Source organism: Chiloscyllium punctatum, chromosome 15, assembly GCF_047496795.1.
Source record: "Chiloscyllium punctatum isolate Juve2018m chromosome 15, sChiPun1.3, whole genome shotgun sequence".
NCBI classification, from domain to species: Eukaryota; Metazoa; Chordata; class Chondrichthyes; order Orectolobiformes; family Hemiscylliidae; genus Chiloscyllium; species Chiloscyllium punctatum.
In genome coordinates this window covers 93,719,742-93,743,691 of record NC_092753.1, presented here as the reverse complement: position 1 = coordinate 93,743,691, position 23,950 = coordinate 93,719,742, and the positions used below count along the sequence as shown (strand labels likewise).

The following is a 23,950-nucleotide window of genomic DNA, read 5'->3' as shown; positions in this document are numbered from 1 at the left end:
AGTTCAAGTACTTTTCCAGGCCTGAAGGGAAATGATGGCACAGTGTTAGTGACCCTGCCACATTGAGCTAGGAAGGCCTGGATTCAAAACCCAAGAGCTGTGTCATCAACATTTGACCAGGTTTTTAAAAAAAAATTATCTATTTCGCTTCAACTCTAGCATTTCTGGGTCTCTTGTGGTGCAATGATAGTGTTCCTGCCTCTGAGTTTGGAGACTTGGGTTCCAGTCCTATCTACTGCAGAGGTGTGGAATAACATCTCTGAACAGGTTGACTAAGAAAATGCCCTTGCCTCTGCGTCATCCAATTTTCTCTATGGCTAATCTTTGACCATGCTGACCGTCACTGGGATATAGGAGAAAGTGAGGAATCTTTGACCATGCTGACCGTCACTGGGATATAGGAGAAAGTGAGGAATCTTTGACCATGCTGACCATCACTGGGATATAGGAGAAAGTGAGGAATCTTTGACCATGCTGACCGTCACTGGGATATAGGAGAAAGTGAGGAATCTTTGACCATGCTGACCGTCACTGGGATATAGGAGAAAGTGAGGAATCTTTGACCATGCTGACCGTCACTGGGATATAGGAGAAAGTGAGGAATCTTTGACCATGCTGACCGTCACTGGGATATAGGAGAAAGTGAGGAATCTTTGACCATGCTGACCGTCACTGGGATATAGGAGAAAGTGAGGAATCTTTGACCATGCTGACCGTCACTGGGATATAGGAGAAAGTGAGGAATCTTTGACCATGCTGACCGTCACTGGGATATAGGAGAAAGTGAGGAATCTTTGACCATGCTGACCGTCACTGGGATATAGGAGAAAGTGAGGAATCTTTGACCATGCTGACCGTCACTGGGATATAGGAGAAAGTGAGGAATCTTTGACCATGCTGACCGTCACTGGGATATAGGAGAAAGTGAGGAATCTTTGACCATGCTGACCGTCACTGGGATATAGGAGAAAGTGAGGAATCTTTGACCATGCTGACCGTCACTGGGATATAGGAGAAAGTGAGGAATCTTTGACCATGCTGACCGTCACTGGGATATAGGAGAAAGTGAGGAATCTTTGACCATGCTGACCGTCACTGGGATATAGGAGAAAGTGAGGAATCTTTGACCATGCTGACCGTCACTGGGATATAGGAGAAAGTGAGGAATCTTTGACCATGCTGACCGTCACTGGGATATAGGAGAAAGTGAGGAATCTTTGACCATGCTGACCGTCACTGGGATATAGGAGAAAGTGAGGAATCTTTGACCATGCTGACCGTCACTGGGATATAGGAGAAAGTGAGGAATCTTTGACCATGCTGACCGTCACTGGGATATAGGAGAAAGTGAGGAATCTTTGACCATGCTGACCGTCACTGGGATATAGGAGAAAGTGAGGAATCTTTGACCATGCTGACCGTCACTGGGATATAGGAGAAAGTGAGGAATCTTTGACCATGCTGACCGTCACTGGGATATAGGAGAAAGTGAGGAATCTTTGACCATGCTGACCGTCACTGGGATATAGGAGAAAGTGAGGAATCTTTGACCATGCTGACCGTCACTGGGATATAGGAGAAAGTGAGGAATCTTTGACCATGCTGACCGTCACTGGGATATAGGAGAAAGTGAGGAATCTTTGACCATGCTGACCGTCACTGGGATATAGGAGAAAGTGAGGAATCTTTGACCATGCTGACCGTCACTGGGATATAGGAGAAAGTGAGGAATCTTTGACCATGCTGACCGTCACTGGGATATAGGAGAAAGTGAGGAATCTTTGACCATGCTGACCGTCACTGGGATATAGGAGAAAGTGAGGAATCTTTGACCATGCTGACCGTCACTGGGATATAGGAGAAAGTGAGGAATCTTTGAACATGCTGACCATCACTGGGATATAGGAGAAAGTGAGAGTAGCAGATGCTGAGATCACAGTCAAAAAATGAGGTGCTGGAAAAGCACAGCTGGTTAGGCAGCATCTGAGGAGCAGGAGGGTCACCGTTTCCAGCATGGACTCTTAATCAGAAATGAGGAGTTGGCCCAATAGGGCTGAGAGATAAATGGGAGGTCGGTGGGGCTGAGGGGAAGTCAACTGGGTATGTAATAGGTGGATGGTGGTGGGGGAGGAGTGATGGTGATAGGGTGGAGCAGATATGTGGGAAGGAAGATGGACAGGTAGAACAGTTCAAGAGTGTGGTGCCAAGTTGGAAGATTGGATCTGGGATGGGGGGGTAAACAGAAATGAGGAAACTGGTGAAATCCACATTAATCCCATGTGATTGAAGGGTCCCAAGGCAGAAGATGAGGTGTTTTTCCTCCAGGCATCAGGCGGCTAGAGTTTGGTAGTGGAGGAGGTCCAGGACTTGAATGCCTCTCCAATGCCACTCAATGCCTGGAGGAAGAATGCCTCATCTTTGTCTTTGGACATGCCAACCACATGGGATCAATGTCAATTTCACCAGTTTCCTCATTTCCCCTACCACCACCTTATCCCAGATCCAACCTTCCAACTCTGCACCACCCTCTTGAACTATTCTACCTGTTCAAAACACCTCATCTTCTGCCTTGGGACCCTGTTCGTCTTCCTTCCTACCTATCCGCTCCATCCTCCTGTCCGACCTATCACCATCACCTCCCACTTGTACCTACCTATCGCATTCCCAGTTATCTTCCCCACCCCCCTCCCATTTATCTCTCAGCCCCCTTGGGCCTCCCCCTCATTCCTGATGAAGAGCTCATGCTCGAAACGTTGACTGTCCTGTTCCTCAGATGCAGCCTGACCGGCTGTGCTTTTCCAGCAATGCTAGGATATGTTTTGCTACAACCACCCATCAGCTCCTCAACTTAAATAGTCTGTCATTCCTGCATAAAAAGACAGATTTTGCATTTATATAGCAGCTTTCAAGACTTCAAAACAACACTGAATACCTCATAAAACAGTATAGAACAGTACACGACCTTTGGCCCTTGATGTTGTGCCACCCTTTTATCCTACTCCAAGATCAAATAACTTACATACCCTTCATCAATGGCAGATTCAAAGTATTGTAATGTAGGATGCATGACAGCCAAATACTATACAACGGGCATCCACAGAAAGCTGTATTAACCAGATAATATGTTTGTAATCACATTAGCTGTACAATTAACACTGGCTCAGGATGGGACCTCTGTGCTTTTCCAAAATTTCATTTTTTAATCTTTTACCTTCTCTTGAGAGGGTTTCAGTTTAACATCTCACCAAAAGGACAATACTCTGACAGTAAGGCTTGGTACTACACTGGGAGTGCTAATCTAGATTATGACTTAATGTCGTCATGTTGTGAATCTTTTGTCTCCAAGGAAAGGCCAGGATTGGAAGTAGGACTAACGAGTTTGTTTCACCATTCAATGAGATCACGGCTGATCCGATAATCCTCAGGTCTACTTTCCTCAGGCTTTTCCCTATAACCCTTGATTTCTTTACTGATTAAACATCTGTACATCTCTCCTTTGAATATACGTCAAAGAATCCAACCTTTTTCATTTAACCTATTTTTCTAATCAACCTGTTCAGAGATGTTATTACACACCACTGGAGCAGGTGAAACTTGAACTCAGGCTTCTTGGTCTAGGGGAGGGACACTACCAGAAGATCCATTATGGCTCTGCAGTAAAGAATTCCACAAGTTCACTCTGGGAGAAGAAATTCCTCCTTGAATCTGTCCTGAACCCTTATTCTGACATTATGCCCTGCGCTCTTAGAATGCCTAACAATGGGAAACCACCTCTTTACAGCTACCTTGTTCAAGGCCCCAGAGAGTGCCATTCACTAGGTCTTAGACTTCATCTTAGAACATAGAACATAGAAAAAGTACAGCACAGAACAGGCCCTTTGGCCCATGATGTTGTGCCGAGGTTTAATCCTAATATAAAATATAATAACTTAATTTATGCACACGTCAATTTACTGCTATCCATGTGCATGTCCAGCAGTCGCTTAAATGTCCCCAATGACTCTGCTTCCACCACCACAGTTGGCAACGCATTCCATGCATTCACAGCTCTCTGCGTAAGAACCTACCTCTGACATCTCCTTTATACCTTCCTTTAATATCTTAAAACTATGACTCCTCATACCAGTCAATCCTGAATTGGGGAAAAGTCTCTGGCTATTGACTCTACCTATTCCACTCATTATCTTGTTTACCTCAATTGGGTCTCCTCTCTTCCTCCTTCTCTCCAGAGAGAAAAGTCCGAGCTTATTCAACCCTCCAGTCTAGGCAGCGTCCTGGTAAACCTTCTTTGCACCCTCTCCTAAACCTCTGTGTCTTTCCTACAATAGGGCGACCAGAACTGGACAAAATATTCCAAGTGTGGTCTCTCCAGGGACTTGTAGAGCTGCAGCAAAACCTCACAGCTCTTAAACTTGTATCTTACTATCCTTGTGAAAATACTCAGAAATCTTCTTCTGTTAGTGTTACACTGGGAGAGGTCATGGCCGAGTACTATTATGACTAGACTGTTAGTGCAAAAATCTAAGCCATGTTCTGGGGATTCTGGGTACAAATTCTGCCACCACAGGTGGTGGTATTTGAATTCACTCAATATTCTGGAAGTTTAGTGTTGACAACGAAGCCATTGTTGGGAGAAAGAACTCACCTGATTCACTATAATATTCTTTAGGGGAGGAAATCTGCTGGATTATTACCTGATCTAGTCTATGTGTGACTCTCAGTCCATGGTATGGCTCTTAGCCAGTGACACCTACATCCTGTGAGTGAATTTTGAAGAAAAAAATGATGTTTTTCTTGGTTTTGACTTTTCACCCTTTGCACCTTGCTCACCTCTTAGCCACAAATCCTTGAGCAGCTGCTTCTGGCCCCTTTGAGGTTGCTACACAATCTAAAGTGAGTTGTGATTGAAATTGAGAGTGACACTTGAATGTTCTGAAAATAAAACCCCTCAGAAGTTGCATGAGTCACTTCTGCAGTTGTTATTCGGAGAGCAAAACCATGGAGGATCATTTAAATATTTTCTGTTGCAGGAACACATTGACCAAGATGGGGAAGGTATCACGTGGTGAAAAGAAGGATTAATTGAGTAAGTACATTTGCCTACGTTATTGCCAGCTGTATATGACAGTGGTCTCTCCTCATTTACTGCGTTGAATGTACTAGAAAGCTTTTGGTTTCAGAGATGTTTGATGGACCAGCATCTCAAAAATAGGGAGTGTTAGAAAGTTCTGGATATATCTCTCATTTTCCCTCACCCACTCTCAAACTGCTGACTCATGCCCTCTGGTGCCTTATCCAAGTAATTGTCTTTGATGTATGAGGCAGATGCTGAGTCACAGGATCATAGAACCGCACAGTGTAGGAGGATCTTTGGCCCATCAACCCTGTTCCAGCCAAGTGGAACAGAAATTAAATGATTCCCAATCCTCATTCCTTGGAATTTTCTTTCCTCCAATGCATATCCAAGTCCATAAAACCATAAGCTGTAGGAGCAGAATTAGACAGTTCAGCCCATTTAGTCTGCTCCCCCATTCGATCATGGTTGATCTGTCTCTTCTGTCTTCTTTGATCCCCCTTACTAATCAAGAACTGATCTATTTGAGTTAAATACACTCAGTTACTTCCCTTTGAAATTCTTGAATTTATTTCCACCAGCTGTTTAGGCAGCACATTCTAGATCCTAACCACTGGAACAGTTGATTTTCCTAACAGGCTAGTATGGGAACCATGGCTGTTTTTTTTTTCAATTCTCTACTCTAGTGTGACTAAGACCCACAGTAGAGTCCCAATCCACTAACCTGTTAGAGATCAGCAAATGGAGCCCACGCTGGTGCTTCTGAGATGGTTTGATTTGGGACGTGGGCATTACTGGCAGGACCAGTATTTGTTGCCCATCCCTGAATGCCCTTGAATCATGTGGGGTTTGCTTGGTTATTTTGAGACAGTGGAAAGGAGTCAACCACATTGCTGTGGGGCTGGAGTCACATACAGGATAAGGATGGTAGATGTTCTTCCCTGTTGGAAGACAATGAACCAGATGGGATGATAGTCTTTTGAACTGGTTCTCAATTCAAGGTTTACGGCGGTTGTGGCAGGATTTGAACCTGTATCCCCAGAAGTCTGGATCTTTAGTCTAGCAAGATCACCACCAAGCCACTATTTCCCCACAAACCACCTTGTCACTATTTCCCTGATCTGAAGATTGAATTATTGATCAAGCCTAACCCAAATACTCTTTATATTTTCCTCAACTTATCACTTCGCCAATTTAAACCATTTGCATCCGCTATTAAGACAAAAGGAATTCTTATTCATAAGAACACAGGAAATAGAAACAGGAGTAGACCAACCAGCTTACCCACCTTCCCCCATCGAATCCTGATCTAACTCGATTATTCAATTAGATTTTTAAACATTTGTTTACTGGATATGGGTGTCGTTGGCTAGACCAATGTTTATTTTGATTCCTAATTGGTCAGAGGACAGTTAAGAGGCAACTATATTGTTATTAGTCTGGCATTATGTAGTCCAGACTAGATAAGGATGGCAGATTTCCTTCCCTGAAGGGCATTGTTGAACCAGATGGGTTTTTATGAACAATCATCAGTAATCACATAGCCACCATTAAGCTGGCTTTGTCTCAATTCCTGATTTTTTTTTTGATTGAATTCAAATTTTGTCAGCTGCCATGGTAGGATTTGACCCTTGTCTCCAGAATATTAACCTTGGGTTCTGGGTCACTGTTGCCAACACTAGATTATGCTATCGCTTCATCAAGATAATTTTTCTGTTCACTCTTGGGACATGTCATTGGTTGATCTTTTACCTCTCTGCCTTTTTCCTGCACTGGCCTCCTTACCTGAGAAAGGCACTAGAGGGGGTGCAGGGGAAGTTCACTGGGTTGATTCCGGAGTTGAGGAGGTTGGTGTATGAGGAGAGACTGAGTAGACTGGGATTATATTCATTAGAATTCAGAAGAATGAGGGGATATCTTGTAGAAACACTTAAAATTATGAAGGGAATAGATAAGATAGAGGTAGAGAGAATGTTTCAACTGGCGGGTGAAACTAGGATAAGAGGGCATAGCCTCAAAATTAGGGGGAACAGGACCGAATTGAGGGTTGTGAATTTATGGAATTCCCTGCCCAGTGAAGTAGTTGAAGTTTCCTTAGTTAGTGTTTTTAAAGCTAAGATAAATACTTCTTTGAACAGTAAAGGAATGAAGGGTTATAGTGAGAGGGCGGATAAGTGGAGCTGAGGCCATAAAAGATCAGCCATGATCTGATTGAATAGCGGAGCAGGCTGGAGGGGACAGGTGGCCTACTCCTGCTCCTAGTTCTCATGTTTGTATGTTCTTATATCCTTTGATAACCTTTCTTTCTGATAATTTGTTGATCTCGGTCAATGATTGAACCTCCATGGCCCTATCTTGTCTCATTGCCAAACCCCTCAGAATACCTGCCGTTTTTTCATATGTCCGCTGGAGTTCTGCTGCCAGGGCTATCACTTCTGAAGTTTGACGATCGTGGGTTTTCAGTCCCACAACATTTAGGCTGATATTCTGCTCCAACTAAAAACAGAAAGTGCTGGCAGGACACAAGAGGTCTGGCAGCTCCTGTGGAGACAGAAGCAGTTCACATTTCGAGTCCGATATGAAACATTTCATACTCCGCAAATGTTGCCAGAGCTGTGGAGTTTTGCCCACACTTTGTGTTTTTATTTCAAATCTCCAGCAGCTGGAGAACTTTGTTTTTCTTCCACTGCAACTATTTGGCAGAACTAATGTGACCAGATCCATCTCGAGCACCTAGGGTAGGGAAGGCTGAGGCGTATCTGACTGAACTGTGCAAAGTTAAGATGGGCACAGATAGGAGAGATAGGGAAAAACCTTTCTTAACATTAGTGGGTTCAATAACCAGAGAGCGTACTGTTCAGGCAAACAGTAGAAGGTTTAGAGATGATTTGAGGAAAATGATTTTCACCCAGAGAGTGGAACTTGGTGCCTAAAAGGATAATAGAGGCAGGAACCCTCAAGACATTTCAGAAATTTTTACATTAACAAGCTGAAACACCATGATGTTTCTCACTATTGCAAAGAAGCCTGTAACTCTATGACTCGCTGTAATTGTGACCCAACTGATAATGTCGTCAAAAGGTCAATGAAACAATGGCTGGAATGGATCAAGGTGAGGTTGTGCTTGGAAAACTGCCACCAATGGCCAGGTGACCTCGACTCTGGTATTCGGTAACAGGCAGGTGGTGCCATTCGACATGGGCACCCATGAGGCACAATCCATGCAGTTATAACAGGACCCAAGGAATTTTGGTACCCTTGTGCTTATCTCGCCTTACCTCAAACCTGCTTCCTTCCCACTACATTTTCTCATTATTAATGGGCGGCACGGTGGCAGAGTGGTTAGCACTGCTGCCTCACAGCGCCAGAGACCTGGGTTCAATTCCTGCCTCAGGCAACTGTGTGTGTGGAGTTTGCACATTCTCCCCGTGTCTGCGTGGGTTTCCTCTGGGTGCTCCGGTTTCCTCCCTCGGTCCAAAAATGTGCAGGTTAGGTGGATTGGCCATGCTAAATTGCCTGTAGTGTTAGGTGTAGGGGTAAATATAGGGGAATTGTTCTTCGGAGGGTTGGTGTGGACTTGTTGGGCCAAAGGGCCTGTTTTGACACTGTAAGTATTCTAATTAATTGCTAATTTATACCCTGTTAATTTTCACACACAGTTTATTTCTGATAAGCACATTACAGATTCCCTGACCAGGGGGTGACCTACTTCCTTTCCTTTTCTTCTCTGATAATATTTGCATAACGCTGGCTGAGCTGTTGCTTCCATTCCAACAACTTCATTGACCCTTCTGTTCCTCTCCAATCTCAGACTTGATTGGGGAACCCACCCGATTCAGGCTTAGAGAGAGATATTAATGTTAGGAGTAGGCTTTGTTCAAACTGTCAGCAGGAATGTCCAAATTGCAAAGACTTGTACAGCAGCCAGATTCATTATTTGCTCACTGATTCAATCTAATCGAGACAATAAAAATGCATATGTTTTACACAAAGGTAATGAGATTCTCAAATCTTGCAGGTGCCTGTGTGTGTGTGATATGTATCATTTTTGAATACTTTCACAGGGTGCAGGGAAGAGACTACAAACTGAGGCAGAGTGTGTAATTGACATAAGGCCTATACTCACTGAGTGATATTAACAACTAGAAGAAATAACACGATCCAATGTTACAATCACACAAAGATGGGGGGAGAAGCAGTAGAGGTTCCATTACACACTAATGGTTGTAATTCTATCCCTGACCAACGATAAGGAAATATTTAGAGGAACACTTATCGGGAAATTACAGAGGGATTCAAGCAATAAAACAATGATACTGACGGAGCTTACATTGCCATTGTGGTAGAGCAAAGAGTGGAGGGTGAGGGTGAGAGGTTTTCAACTGTGGTCATGTGAATCAGCTTATTCCCCAGTAGAAAGGAGAAAATGATATTGCTGGAACTGGTTCTGGGGAATAAGGTCAGTCAAGTAGATCACGTCACCAGAGGAATGTTTAGGGAACACTGATCATTGTGTACCATAAGAAGTGAGACCAAGGAGCAGTCCAGGGCACAAATACTTGAATGGGAGAGGGCAAATTTCAGTGGCATGAGAACAGATCTGTCCTGGGAGGACTGGAATCAGAGGTGGGATGGCAAAACTGTCACAGAACAGTGGGCTGCTGTCAAAGAAGAAATAGTTCAGGTACAGTCCAGGTATGCTCTCACAAGGGAGAAAAGTAGGACAAACACATTTAGCATTCCCAGAATGATGAAATGGTTAGAGGGTAAGATAAAGAAGACATATGACAATAGTGATATGGCTGTTACTAATACAATTGAGAACTAGGTTGAATATACAAAGTACAAAGGGGAGGTTTAAAAGAAAACAAAAGAGGCAAAAAGACAGTGTGAGGAGAGACTGAAATAAAATAACTGAGAGATCAAAATAACTGAAATAAAAGGAAATCTAAGAGTCTTTTTTATCTTCATATAAATTGTAAATGATGTGGTTCATTAGAGACCAAAAGGGTTTCTGTGCACGAAAGCAGCAAGAATGACTGGGGTATCAAATGCGTATTTTGCACATGTCTTTGCTAAGGAAGAATATAGTAACTAAGTCATAGTGAAGGAGGAACAACACTGAGAAACTTAGCAAATCTGGCAGCATCTGTGGAGAGAGGAAAAAATCGAGTCAATTTTTCAAAACTCGTAAGATTTTTCGTCAGAATTGCTTAAGCGAAGGAAGACTTAGATGAGACACTATTTTTAAAAAATGCACGACTGAAAGATGATAATTTTCCAGGACTAGTTGGAATAGGTCCAAGGATACTGAGGGTTCTAAGTGAGAAAATGGGGAGAGCTCTGGCCATGTTCTTCCAATCCTCAAATATAGAAATGGTGGCAGATGACTGGAGAAATACAGATGTTACATCATCGTTTAAAGCAGTGTATAAGAATTAATTGAGTAACTACTAGTTGGTTGGTTTAATCTCGGTAGTTAGAAACGGTTTAATGGGACAAAATGAACCATCACTTGGAAAAGTGTGCATCAGTTTGGAACCTGGCACAGATTTGTGTTGAATGAGTTTTGATAATGCAAAAGAGAGGCTCAATGTGGGTAATGCGGTTAATTATGGTGGACCTGGACTTCCAATGGTGCTTGCTAAAATGCTGCACAATTGACTTGTCAGCAAAGTCAAAGTTATGGAAAAAATTAGATAGTGATGTGGATAGAAAGCTGGTTGAGTGACAGGAGGTCAGAGGTGAACAGTTGTTTTACGAACTGGAAAGAGGTATACAGTGGTATTTGGTGCTGAGACCACAGCTTGATATGTTAATGACTTAGACATGGGTGTGCAGGATGCACTTTCAAACTTTGTTGATGACACAAAACTCTCAAGTATTCTGGACTGCGAGGAGGACAGAGATAGATGGAACGAGTGCACTTGTGGCAAAAAGAAATTTAACATAGATCAGTGAGAAGTGACACATTGAATATCCTCATTCTTCCTTTCACAATATAATACAAAAGGCACAGTTTTATCAAGGAAGGCTTTGGGTATGTGTGTATGAATTGTTGGAGGTAGCAAAGCAAGTTCAGAAAGTGGTGAATATGTCACTGGAGCCTGGGTTTTATGATAGAGGGAGAATACAAGGCTGAGAAAGTTATAATGATCCTTCATTAAGCATTGGTTTTGGTTCTGACATTACAATGGAAGGGCTTTATGCAATGCAATTTCAAACAATAGGAATTAATAAGGAGGGTTTGACCACTGGGATTCCATACAGTGGAAACAAATTGATGCACTTGATTCCTGATTTGCAAGAGATTGCCTTTGTTCAATACTGGTCAATACAATGGGAGTGAATGAGAAGGATTTTAATTCATTGTGATTCTATACAATTGGAGTGAATGGGAACACATTTAATCTAATGGGATTCCATCGAGTAAGATTGATGAGAAGGGAGTTAGATTCTATGCAGATAGGATAACTAGAAGTTACTGAGATATAGTGAAAAGTGTTGATTTAAGTGCTTTCCAGGCAGATGATACTACATAACCACATGAAGGTAACAGAACAGAGTGTAGGATACAGTGTTACAGCTGCCAAGAAGAGGGTAGAGAGATCAACATTAACATTAAAGAGGTCCGTTCAAAAGTCTGATAACAGCAGGGAAGAAGCTTTTCTTGAATCTGTTTGTACGTGTATACAAATGTTTGGGTATAATGTTCGCTGATTTGATGTTGAATGTTCAAAGAGACCTGAAAAAATCTCATGATTCCTGATTTTGAACTGAAGAATATGCAGTAGGAGAAGTCTGGAGACCTGACTGTGAAATCAAGCATGTTTTAAGCTGTTTAGCAATATTCCAATATGTATAATACCTGCATTCATTTCAGACATAGTATTAATTTTGACCTGCGCCGCACATAAGAATGGGGCAGTTTAGAAGCCTGAAGGTTAAACTTTAAAATTACAAATATTATGATCAATAACAACATAGGCTTAGGTAGCACCTTTTAATAAAATGGCTTATGATGCTTCTTAGGACCATTATAAAACAAAGTATGACATTGAACCTCATAAGGAGGCATTACGCAAAAGCCTTTGCCAAGGAATAGAGGACAGCCAGGTCAAAAGGCAGAATTTAAAGGAGGGACTTTCAAAGCTTAGGGCCAAGGTAGCTGAAGGCACACCCATCAATGGGAGATCAACTAAAATCAGGGAAGCTCAAATGATCAGAATACGAAGAGTAGACATTTCAGAGAGATTTGAGGGTCTGGAGGAGATCATAAGGCTTGGGAGGACCAAGTGTGGAGGCAATAGCCTAGTGGTATCATCGCTAGACTAACAATCCAGAAACTCACCCATGTTCTAGGGACCCAGGTTTCAGCTCCACGTTTGAATTAAAGAAGAATCTGGAAGCAAGGGTCTAATGATAACCATGAATTCATTATCGATTGTCAGGAAAAACCCCTCTGGCTCCCTAATGCCCTTTAAGGAAGGAAACTGCCATCCTTAACTGGTCTGGCCTCCATGTGATTCCAGATCCACAGCAATGTGGTTGACTCTTAGCTGCCCCTCTGGGCAATTAGGGATGGGCATATCTGTGAGTATTAAAAAGTCAACAGAGGGCTTTGAAGACAAAGATGAGGATTTTAAAATCAAGCCTTTCTTGACTGGGAGCCAGTGTAAGTCAACAAGTCCCAGGAAGACATGGTTGTGAAGAAGGCATTTGGCAAGCTTGTCTTCATTGGCCAGTGCAATGGGTGTAGGAGTTGGGATGTCATTTTGAAGCAGAACATTGGTTCAGCTATTTTTAGAAGACTGTGTACAATTCTGGTTGCCTTTCTAAAGGAAGGATGTAGTTAAACTTGAGAGGGTGTAGAAAAGACTTACAAGGATGTTGCTGGGATTGGAGATTGTGAGTTAAAGAGAAAGGCTGAATAGGCTGTGGCTACTTTCCTTGGAACATTGGAGGCTGAGGGGTGACCTTATAGAAGTTTATAAAATCATGAGGGGCATGCATATGATGAATAGCCAAGATCTTTTTCCTCGGGTGGGGGTGTCCAAAACTAGAGGACATAGGTTTCAGGTGAGGGGAGAAAGATTTTTTAAAAAGACCTGAGGGATAACTTTTTCATGTGGAGGGTAGTGTGTATATAGAATGAGCTGCCAGAAGTAGTGGTTGAGGCTGGTACAATTCCACCATTTAAAAGGCATCGGGATGGGTATATGAATAGGAAGGGTTGAGAGGGATATGGACCAAATTCTGGCCATTTGGATTCGATCATATTGGGATATCTGCTTGGTACAGATGAGTAAAATTGAGGGATTTGTTTCCGTGCTGTGCGACTCTATAGCTCTTTGACTCTGTATGTTTGTGGCATTTATTATTCAGAAGAGTACACTCCAGTCTTCAAAGAGTTTTTGAGGAGCTCTGGAACTAATGTGTAACGGGTGCATGTTTAGCTTCTAGAGTGTGTTGGTCTCAACTGGGGCAGTGCTGTGAATGGTTTTAATGTACCTGAGAGGGAGCATATCAGTTACATTCTTCAGCTATTCCCACCAGCAGGTCAAACTCTTGAGTGGTGATCGGCTGCCACAGCTGGAAGTAACCCTGTGTGGTTAAAGAAGCCTCTGACATTCACCATCTGGGCTTGGGCATAATAAGCAGTCACTGGGTAACATGGACCAACGCCATTAAGTAGCCAGCCTTCACAGAATAGAATCAGACCCAGCAGCAGTTAACAGCTTGAGGGAAAGAGAGGGAGGAAAACAAAACTGCTCTGTCACTGCCTTCGGGTGTCTGTATTCAGCTGTTTAGTGTCAATGGCATAAATATATTGACTGCCGTAGAACCCTCAGACTGAGGAGTAGGCCATTCAGCCTTTTCAGCCTGCATCACATTTGGTAAGATAACAGAAGATCATGGCTGCGCTGACTGTAGTCTCAGCTCCACTTTTCAGTCTGCCCTCACACCTGCATCGACCAGACTCTGTCATCTATCAAAACTCTGTTTAACTCAGAATTTAATTATTTAGCTTCTGCTGCATTCTATGAAAGAGAATTCTGCAGGGGTAATGACCCTCTGAGGGGAAAGAGAAATCATCTCTGCCTTAAGAAGGAAGTCTGATATTTTTCTCTTTGTCCTTTACTTCTATTTTCCTCCTCAAGGGAAAACATGTTCTCAGTATCCACCTTATCTAGCATCAGCAAGAATTTGTGTTTCAATGAGATCATCTCTCATTCTTCTAAACTCCAGTGGGTCTAGGCCTAACCTTTCTTCATCAGATAGGTCCTTCATCCCAGGAATGGGACAAGTGAACCTTGTCTGAACTGCTTTTAACACAATTGTATTTTTTTTCAATTAACAAGACCAAAACAATATGTAGTACTCCAAATGTGGTCTCACTGATGTTCTGTACAGCTGCTGTAAGGTTTTCATTCCCCTTATAATATACACCAAATTTCATTTGCCTTCCTAATCACTTGCTGCATCTGCATACTAGCCTTTTGTGATTCTAAGTCATGGCAATCCCATACCTATCTGTGTCAATAGATTCTGCAGTCCCCCTCCACACTGCTGAGCTATTCTACCTGTCAAAATGGAGAGTATTACATTTTTCCATATTAAAGTTACTCTCCCAATGTTTTTCTCACTCATTTAACCCAATTATATTCCTTTGCAGTTTCTCTTACATTCTGACAACTTATCTGCTATGCATTTGATCCCATCGTGCAAATCATTGATATTGATTGTAAATTGTGGAGGCCTCAGCACTGATCATTTACTATCTAAATGGAGTCAAGTTAGGTAAAGGGGCAGTACAACAAGTTCCAGGTGTTCTTGTACATCAGCCAATGAAAGCAAGCATGCAGATACAACAGGCCGTGAAGAAAGCTAATAACATGCTGGCCTTCATAACAAGAGGAATTGAGTATGGGGCAAAGAGGGCCTTCTGCAGCTGTACAGGGTCCTGGTGAGACCGCATCTGGTGTATTGTGTGCAATTTTGGTCTCCAAAGTTGAGGAAGGACATTCTGGCTATTGAGGGAGTGCAGCGTAGGTTCACGAGGTCAATTTCTGGAATGGCAGGTCCATCATACGTTGAAAGATTGGAGCGACTGGGCTTGTATACACTTGGGTTTAGGAAGATGAGAGGGAACTTATTAAAGGAGTGGACACTTTGGAGGCAGGAAGCATGTTTCCGCAGATGGGTGAGTTCCGAACCAGAGGACACACTTTAAAAATAAGGAGTAGGCCATTTAGAACAGAGTTGAGGGGAAAGTAAGAGTAGTGGATATATTGAATGCTCTGCCCCAGAAGGTAGTGGAGGCCAAGTCTCCGGATACTTTCAAGAAAGAGATGGATAGACCTCTTAAAGATACTGGAATCAAGGACTATGGGGATAAGCCAGGAACAGGATACTGATTGCGGACGATCAGCCATGATCATAATGAATAATGGTGTTGGTTCGAAAGGCCAAATGGCTGACTCCTGCACCTATTGTCTATTGACCTGTACGCCAATGCTCTAGTTAACAGCTTGGCAATCTAAAAAAAAATCCATTTAGCATCTACTGCCAGTGATCAGTGTAAGCAATCCTCTATCCATATGAATATGTTACCCTATAAACCATGAGTTCTTAGATAATGTTCTTCAGCACTTAATCTACAATCTGTTTTGTCTAAGATTGTATGGACAGAATTTCAACTGGCTCACACTTATTCATTGTTTTTAAGATAGTTTAGTATCTAGGAAGGTATCTCTTTTGCCCATTTTTAAAAATTAATTCATGGGATGTTGGTGCCACAGTTAAGGCCAACCATTATTGTCCATTCCTGAAAACTGGTGAACTGAGTGGCTTGTCAGGTCATTTCAGAGGGTGATGACGGGCTTATGCCTGAAACGTTGATTCTCCTGCTCTTCGGATGCTGCCTGGCCTGCCGTACTTTTCCAGCACCACACTCTCGACTCTGATCTCCAGCATCTGTAATGCTCACTTTCTGCTAGTTCATTTCAGAGGGTGGTTAAGAACCAACCACATCACTGTGGGTCTGGAGTCACATGTAGGCCAGACCATATTGGCAGATTTCATTTCCTAAAGGATGTTACCGTCCCAGGCGGTGTGTTATGACAGTCGGCAATGATTACATGGTTGTAATCAGGCCCACTTTTAATTCCATATTTTGATTGAATTAGAATTCTATCATCTGCCAAGGTGGGATTCAAACCTACATTTCTATTGCATTGGTCTGGGGTTTACATTACTAGTTCAGTAACATTACACTCTCCAATATGCAGGAATGAGGATTCAAGGTCACAATCAGGTGAGTCATGATCTAATGAAATGGTGTGCCAGGCTCCAGGATCCAAATGGGGGTCTCATCCTGCTCCTAATTCATACAATCATATTTTCCCAATTGGTAAAGGAGCAAAATTAATGGTTGACAAAGATGAAAGATGAGTATTACATTTTAGAACTATGACTACCCCATAAAAATGTTGCTGTTGTAAATTATGCTAAAAAGAGCAAAACTGAGTTAAATATATCTCTAAAGGATGACAATTCATAGATGAAAGAGAGTTAGAGCATGTAGATCAGGATTCTGGTGAAATGTGAACTAATTGTTTTAGACAATAAGATCTGTGCTTATGATTCTCCTCACTGATTTAAGTGAAGGTCAAAGAAGTCGTGATACAACCAACTAAATGGGGAGAGAAGCTTTTCGACAGTCTGGAAGCTTATGGGAAAATGGCATTGAGGTAGAAGATCAGCCGTATCTACTTCAATGGAAGAGAAGGCTCAAGGGGCTTCTGCACCATTGAGTCACAGTGGGTCATATAGCATAGAAAAGACTCTATGTTCCTGTGTCTGAAGGAGAGAAGACTCCCTCGTCTCAGGTTTCCAGCTGGAGTGGATTTGGAGTTGACTAAGAAAAGGTACATAAGCCTGTCAGTAGGGATAGCGTAGTATGTCTCTGGTATTTGAAGGGTCCTGTTGTTATTTGAATGCAGTGTTTATATCAAACTAATGTCATTTTCAAAATACCGTGCAAGAACTGTAACAAACACTACATTGGACAAACAGGCAGAAAGCTAGCCACCAGGATACATGAACACCAACTAGCCACAAAATGACATGACCCTCTCTCACTAGAATCCTTACATACAGATAAGGAAGGACACCACTTCGACTGGGACAACACATCTATCTTAGGACAAGCCAAACAGAGATACACACAAGAATTCCTAGAAGTATGGCATTCCAACCGGAACTCTATCAACAAACACATCAAGTTAGATTCCATCTACCACCCCTGGAGAAAAAGAACAGGAAATGACATCACCACAGGAAATTGCATCACCAACCCAAAGGAACCCAAACATATAAATAGAAAGCAGGAATCATGTATACTGGTTCGCCTGAGGCCCACTGAAGATGTTACCTAGTAGGGTGACGAAACGTCTGGAAATGAACCTCCCAACTCACCTACATCCAGAACCTCAACCTGAGCTACACATCTTCTCAAAAACTGTGTTTATATATATAGCTCTGTACTGAATGCAGTGTTTACTTATTGCTCTGTATTTTTGTGCTGCCGCTGTGAACAAGAGCAGTTTAACAACTGGTGTGAATTTGAGAAAACAAATCAAAGAACTGTGGCTTTAAATCAAGAAGAAAGGTTTCCATTAGCCAAGTGAAGAGTATGAAAAGGATGAAGATGGAAAACTTCAGCTGCAAGGGATTGAAGGTCGTGTGTGTTGAGAGCATGTAATCTGAAGGAAATTAATGAATTATGAGTAAAGGATTGAATAGAATGGGTTGATGAGTGGCTGAGATAATTGATAGAGAAAGAACAGAGTGAGTGAGTGGTGAAAAGACTTAGAGAGAGAGAGATGAGGGGAAGAGATTGAAGATGATTCGTAATCTGTAACAATTGAACAAAATGTTAGAAGGCAGCTTTGTAAAGTAACACCATGATTGTGGCAGATCTGTTGAAGATTTTAAAGGTGTCAAAGAAATGACAAATTATCCATCAAATATTTCCAGAATAACAGTCCACAGCTAAACAATATGGCAGGAAAGACATTATATAGTATGTCTGATACAGTAACAGGCCATTTAGCCCAACAGTTCACACTGCTGTTTACGTTCCACAGGAATCCCTTATATTATTCCTCAAACCCTGTCTCCATAACCCCCTTTCTCCCTGATATTAATTGTACTTTTTAGTCTTTGATGTTTTCTGAACTTTTCAAATCACCTCACACCCAATTTATTTACAAAATCTTCATGGTTTTGGCATTAAGGCAGAGGCCAGCATTTATTGTCCATCCCTGTTTATCCCTGATAGATTCACGAGTCATTCTTAAAGGACAGGATGGTGCTGAGGGCCTTGACTCTCATATAGTCACAGGCAAGAATTGTGCAATTCCATCCCTAAACGGTGCCAGTCAACCAGATGGTTTCTTTAACAATTGGTCTTTTAATAGTCACCTTTACTGGCTTCTTTTATTCCACTTTTATGAATAAACTGAATTTAAATACTCCAGTGGCCGTGTTGTGGTTTGAATGTTCTGATCAGTGGCAATAAACCTCAATTGCCACTCCATTTCTACTTCTAAACATTAACAATGACTGTTCTGAATGTTCAGTAACAATGACCGCTTTTCTGACTGGAGATTCTGATCAGGGTGCCTTCAGAAATGTGTAGTGTATCTTAAATCAGACAGGTGCAGAATAGTGCAGGATAGTCAGGGTAAGATAAACCATCCCCCCTTTTCACAATTTAATTGCTAGGGAAGTTACTGACGTTATAATGGTTGAAGTTGCAATCCAGGTCTAGGTTAGTTGCTCTGGGAATGTGGATTTGAAACCCATTGGGGAAGATGGTGAAATTTTGAATACAGTTTAGGTTTAGAAATCTGGATTAAAAAGCTCATCTAATAGCAAATATGTGACATTTCAATTGTTTCAAAAAATCCAACTGGTTCACTAATGCCCTTTAGGGAAGGAAATCAGTCATCCTTACCTGGTCTGGTCTACATTGCTGCTCACAGCAATGTAGTCGACTCTTAACTGACCTTTGGGCAATTCGGGATGGGCAATGAATGCTGGCTGCACCAGCGATGCCCACATCCCATGAATGAATGAAATAAAAGGTTGCATTCTGTAATTGAACTGCCCAGCATCACAGACAGACAGACTTTGACAGATCCTGTGAAAGAGTAAATATGTGAGGTTAGAATGCAAGGTGGGAAGGGATGGGGAAGGAAAATGAGGGAGTATTTAGAGCAGATGGGAAATGATGGGTCAAATGACATTGGTGGAGGGGTGATGGGGAAATGTAGGTGGAGAGGGATTGATGGATCTGGTTGTGGGAGGTATTGGGTCCAGGAGGGCTGGCATAGTGGGGGAGCAAAGGGTGCTAGTGAAGTCGGGAGGTGTGAGATTCAAGGGACTGAGTGGTGCCTGGGTTGGGTCCTGGTGGAAGAGGGAGGAGTAAATTAGGGGATAAGTTGCATAGTTAGCCAGGAGTTAAATTACATTTTTAATTGTCTATAGCTTTTTTTGTGTAAATATTTACATAATTGCAGTGGAACTCTTTGTTTTCTCCAACATCTGCATTTCTTTGAATCGTGCCGTTAAACATCAGAGAGGGAAGCTGCAGCCTCAGTCTAAAGAGGTGAAAGGCACCTGTGATTGTCTTGTATTTAAGCGTAAGTTTATGTTATAATGCTGAAGTCTCGAGAGTGAATCTTGTGTTGCAGACATGTCTAGATATAGTAGTACTTAAATTGCAAAGGTAGTGTATGCAGGTACAGTAAGTAATCAGGAAAGCTAATAGAATATTATCAAAGTTAAAAATCACACAACACCAGGTTATAGTCCAACAGGTTTAATTGGAAGCGACACTCCTTCATCAGGTGATAGTGGAGGGCTCAATTCTAACACAGAATTTATAGCAACAATCTACAGTGTATGTAACTGAAATTATACATTGAAAAATTGATTGTCTGTTAAGCCTTTCATCTGTTAGAATACAGTGATAGTTTCACTTTTTTCACTGTTTGTCATTTTTATAAATGACCTGGAGGAAGGGTTAGAAGGTTGGGTGAGCAAGTTTGCGGATGATACGAAAGTCGGAGGAGTTGTAGACAGTGAGGAAGGATATGGCAGGTTACAGCGGGATATAGAGAAGCTGCAGAGCTGGGCAGAAAGGTGGCAAATGGAGTTCAATGTAGCTAAGTGTGAAGTGATTCACTTTGGTAAGAGTAATAAAAAGATGGATTACTGGGCTAATGGTAGACTACTTGGTAGTGTGGAAGAGCAGAGGGATCTTGGTGTCCATGTACACAGATCTCTGAAAGTTGCCACCCAGGTAAATAGTGCAGTGAAGAAGGCATATGGCGTACTGGCTTTTATTGGTAGAGGAATTGAGTTCCGGAGTCCTGAGGTCATGCTGCAGTTGTATAAGACTCTGGTGCGGCCGCATCTGGAATATTGTGTGCAGTTTTGGTCGCCATACTATAGGAAGGATGTGGAGGCACTGGAACGGGTGCAGAGGAAGTTTACCAGGATGTTGCCTGGTATGGTAGGAAAATCCTATGAGGAAAGGCTGAGGCACTTGGGGTTGTTTTCATTGGAGAAAAGAAGGTTTAGGGGTGACTTGATAGAGGTGTACAAGATGATTAGGGGGTTAGATAGGGTTGACAGTGAGAACCTTTTTCCACGTATGGAGTCAGCTATTACAAGGGGGCATAGCTTTAAATTAAGGGGGGTTAGATATAGGACTGATGTTAGGGGTAGGTTCTTCACTCAGCAAGTCGTAAGTTCATGGAATGCCCTGCCAGTAGTAGTAGTGGACTCTCCCTCTTTATGGGTATTTAAGCGGGCATTGGATAGGTATATGGAGGATAGTGGGTTAGTGTAGGTTAGGTGGGCTTTGATCGGCGCAACATCGAGGGCTGAAGGGCCTGTACTGCGCTGTATTCTTCTATGTTCTATGTTCTATGTGTAAATCACAAAACCTTTTTTTTAAAAAGTTCAATTCTCGGGCTAGCTGTTAACAATGGTGATAGCTAGACAATATGTTGAAGGTTCTGGATTAGTGGTGCTGGAAGAGCACAGCAGTTCAGGCAGTATCCAAGGAGCTTCGAAATCGACGTTTCGGGCAAAAGCCCTTCATCAGGAAGTATTGGCCCCCTGTGTTCTCTGTCTATGCCATGATGTTTAGATTGGTTCTAATCTAAAAAGTAAGATCACGGAATTTTACATAAATTCATGCAGTTTTTGAGCTCAGAGTTCTACACGAATGCATGCAGTCTTTGAGCAAAGTACAATGTAACCCCAGTCCAACACCGGCATCTCCAAATCAAGAATATTATCACTTATTGTGAGGGGAATTGAATACAAAAGTGGGGAGTTTATGTAGGAGCAAATTACTGTAGATGCTGGAATCTGTACTGGAAACAACAAATGCTGGAGATCACAGTAGGTCAGGCAGCATCCATGGAAAGAAGATGATTCTTCATCTGGACTCAAAAATTAGCTTGCTTTCTGGCCATGCCAGCTGCTTAACCCATTGTGATCTCCAGCAATTTTGTTTACAGAAGGGAGTGTATGACTTGGTTTTACAGGGCACTGGTGAGACCACATCTGGAGTAATGTGTACAGTCTTTGTCCCCTTTTATTTATGATAGGACGCAAATTAGATTAGATTCCCTGACAGTATGGAAACAACAAGTCCACACCAACCCTCCGAAGAGTAACCCACTCATTCCCATTCCCTTTATTTACCCCTGACTAATGCACCTAACACTATGGGCAATTTAGCATGACCACTTCACCTGACCTACACATCTTTGGATTGTGGGAGGAAACCCACACAGACACAGGGAGAATGTGCAAACTCCACACAGACAGTCGCCCGAGGCAGGTATCAAACCCGGGTCCCTGACGCTGTGAGGCATTCATGCTAACCACTGAGCCACCGTGCCACCCCTTACATTTGAAAAGTTCAGGGAAAGTTTACTAAACTAATACCTGGAATGGGTGGGTTATCTTATGAAGAAAGGTACGACAGACTTGTAACCACTGGGGTTTAAAAGAAAAAGAAGCAACTCCTTTGAAATGCAGAGGATCCTGAGCAACAGGATCAGCATAGAGATGATATTTCCTCTTGTGGAAGAATCTAAAATTAGATGTACTGTTTAAAAATAAAGGTCATCCATTTAATATAAAGATAGTTTTTTTTCTTAGAGGGGCACGAGAGTTTGGAACTTTTTCCCTCAAAGGGTGACAGAAGCGTAGACCTTTGGATACTTTTAAGTCAGAGTTAGAAAGATTATGAATGAGCAAAGGGAGAGGAGGTGAAAGGTTTTCAGGGGAAGGTGTTATTGTGAAACAATCAAATCAGCCATGACCTTTATTGAATGGTGAGGCAGGCCTGATGGGCCAAGTGCTCTACAGCTGCTCCTAGTCCGTGTGATTGTATAAAATGGTCCACGACGTGCCTGCTTTTTATTGACACAATGTCATGTAGCACTGGAACAGAGAGTCGGGCCTTGGTTTAACAAAAAACATCATCTCTGGGAGTGAGGCAGTCCCGCAGTACTGCATATGGCACGCTAACCTTAAATATTGTGCTCCAGTCGAGAGTACGAATTTACAGAACGTTATGTCTGAAAGCCTGCAACATAGCTAACACTTGAAGTGCTATTTAGCAAGGTTCTAAGGGAACAGGAAGGCTGAATATAGTGTGATCCATGTTATTGAAACCTTGGCAAGGCATGTTGAAGAAAATATTTAGAGTCACTGAATCTTACAGCATCAAAGGAGGCCATTCTGCCCATTGTGCCTGTGACAGCTTTTTGAAAGAGCTATGAGGTGAGCACCAGTGGCCTGCCCTTTCCACATAGCCCTGTAACTTTTCCTGTTAACAATGCGAGCACAATGTGAGCATTTGCTTATTTTGTTTTCTCCTCCTCTGCCTCTCTAACAGTGTGTTCTGTTTGTTGTGTCTAATCAGTGGGATGCTGTTCTTGCATCTATCTTACTCAGTAGGTTTCCATGTTTCACTGCTCCTGAACAGCAAGTGATTTCTTTCTGGTTTCTGGTCGGGGGAGGGAGTGTGAGAGTCTGTACCTTTTCCCCTGGCTGTCTGTTTTTTAACCATTGGATGGGTAAATGAGACATTCTTTTAATTAAGATGTTTCATAGTGCTGCATTGATCCTAGCCTGCAGGCCATGGTGGGAGACGCTAAAGAGTTAAAGTAATTGATGCTCAGGAGAAAGTCCAATGTTCATGGAATGGCTCAAGCTGCAGTAATCAATGCTTCATTTTCCTTTCAAATAAATTATTAATCCTTAGCCAGAACTTAAAGCTTCATTCTTATTCCTGGAGAGACCCTTTTCTTAGCTGTTGGATGTGTTGTTGCTTTGGGTGAGGTATTAAACTAAGGCTCAAGGTGAATAACAGATCTCGGGATGCTTCAATTCACTTTGTTGTCTATAAAAGGCTTTGAGATGTCCTGTCGTCAGCAAATGGGCTATATAATTGTATAAATATAACTCTCATTCTTTCACTTCTGCCCTCCTTTTTTTAAAATGTATTTGTGGACCATGGCACCGCTGGCTGGGCCAGCATTATTACCCATCCCTAGTTACCCTTGAGACGGTGATGGTGAGCTGCTTTCTTGAACCACTGCAGTCTGTCTTCTGTAGACTGACCCACACTGCCCTTAGGGAGGGATCTCTACCATTTTCATCAAATGTCAATGATATATTTCCGAGTCAGGATGGCGAAGGGCTTGGAGAGGAATTTGAATGTGGTGGTGTTCCCATTTATCTGCTGCCCTTGTCCTTCTAAAGTGGTTGTGGGTT

General features: G+C 42.4%; 1 long non-coding RNA gene across 25 annotated transcripts in view; it reads left to right on the top strand.

Annotated features, from left to right (window-relative positions):
- The window catches only part of LOC140486508 (uncharacterized), a 327,762-nt gene that overhangs the window by 55,206 nt on the left and 248,606 nt on the right, over nt 1-23,950 (top strand). For all 25 annotated transcript variants that reach the window (XR_011962617.1, XR_011962616.1, XR_011962611.1 and 22 more), the window contains one exon: nt 5,031-5,086. This is a non-coding gene — a long non-coding RNA (uncharacterized lncRNA). The remainder of the gene's footprint in view (nt 1-5,030; nt 5,087-23,950) is intronic.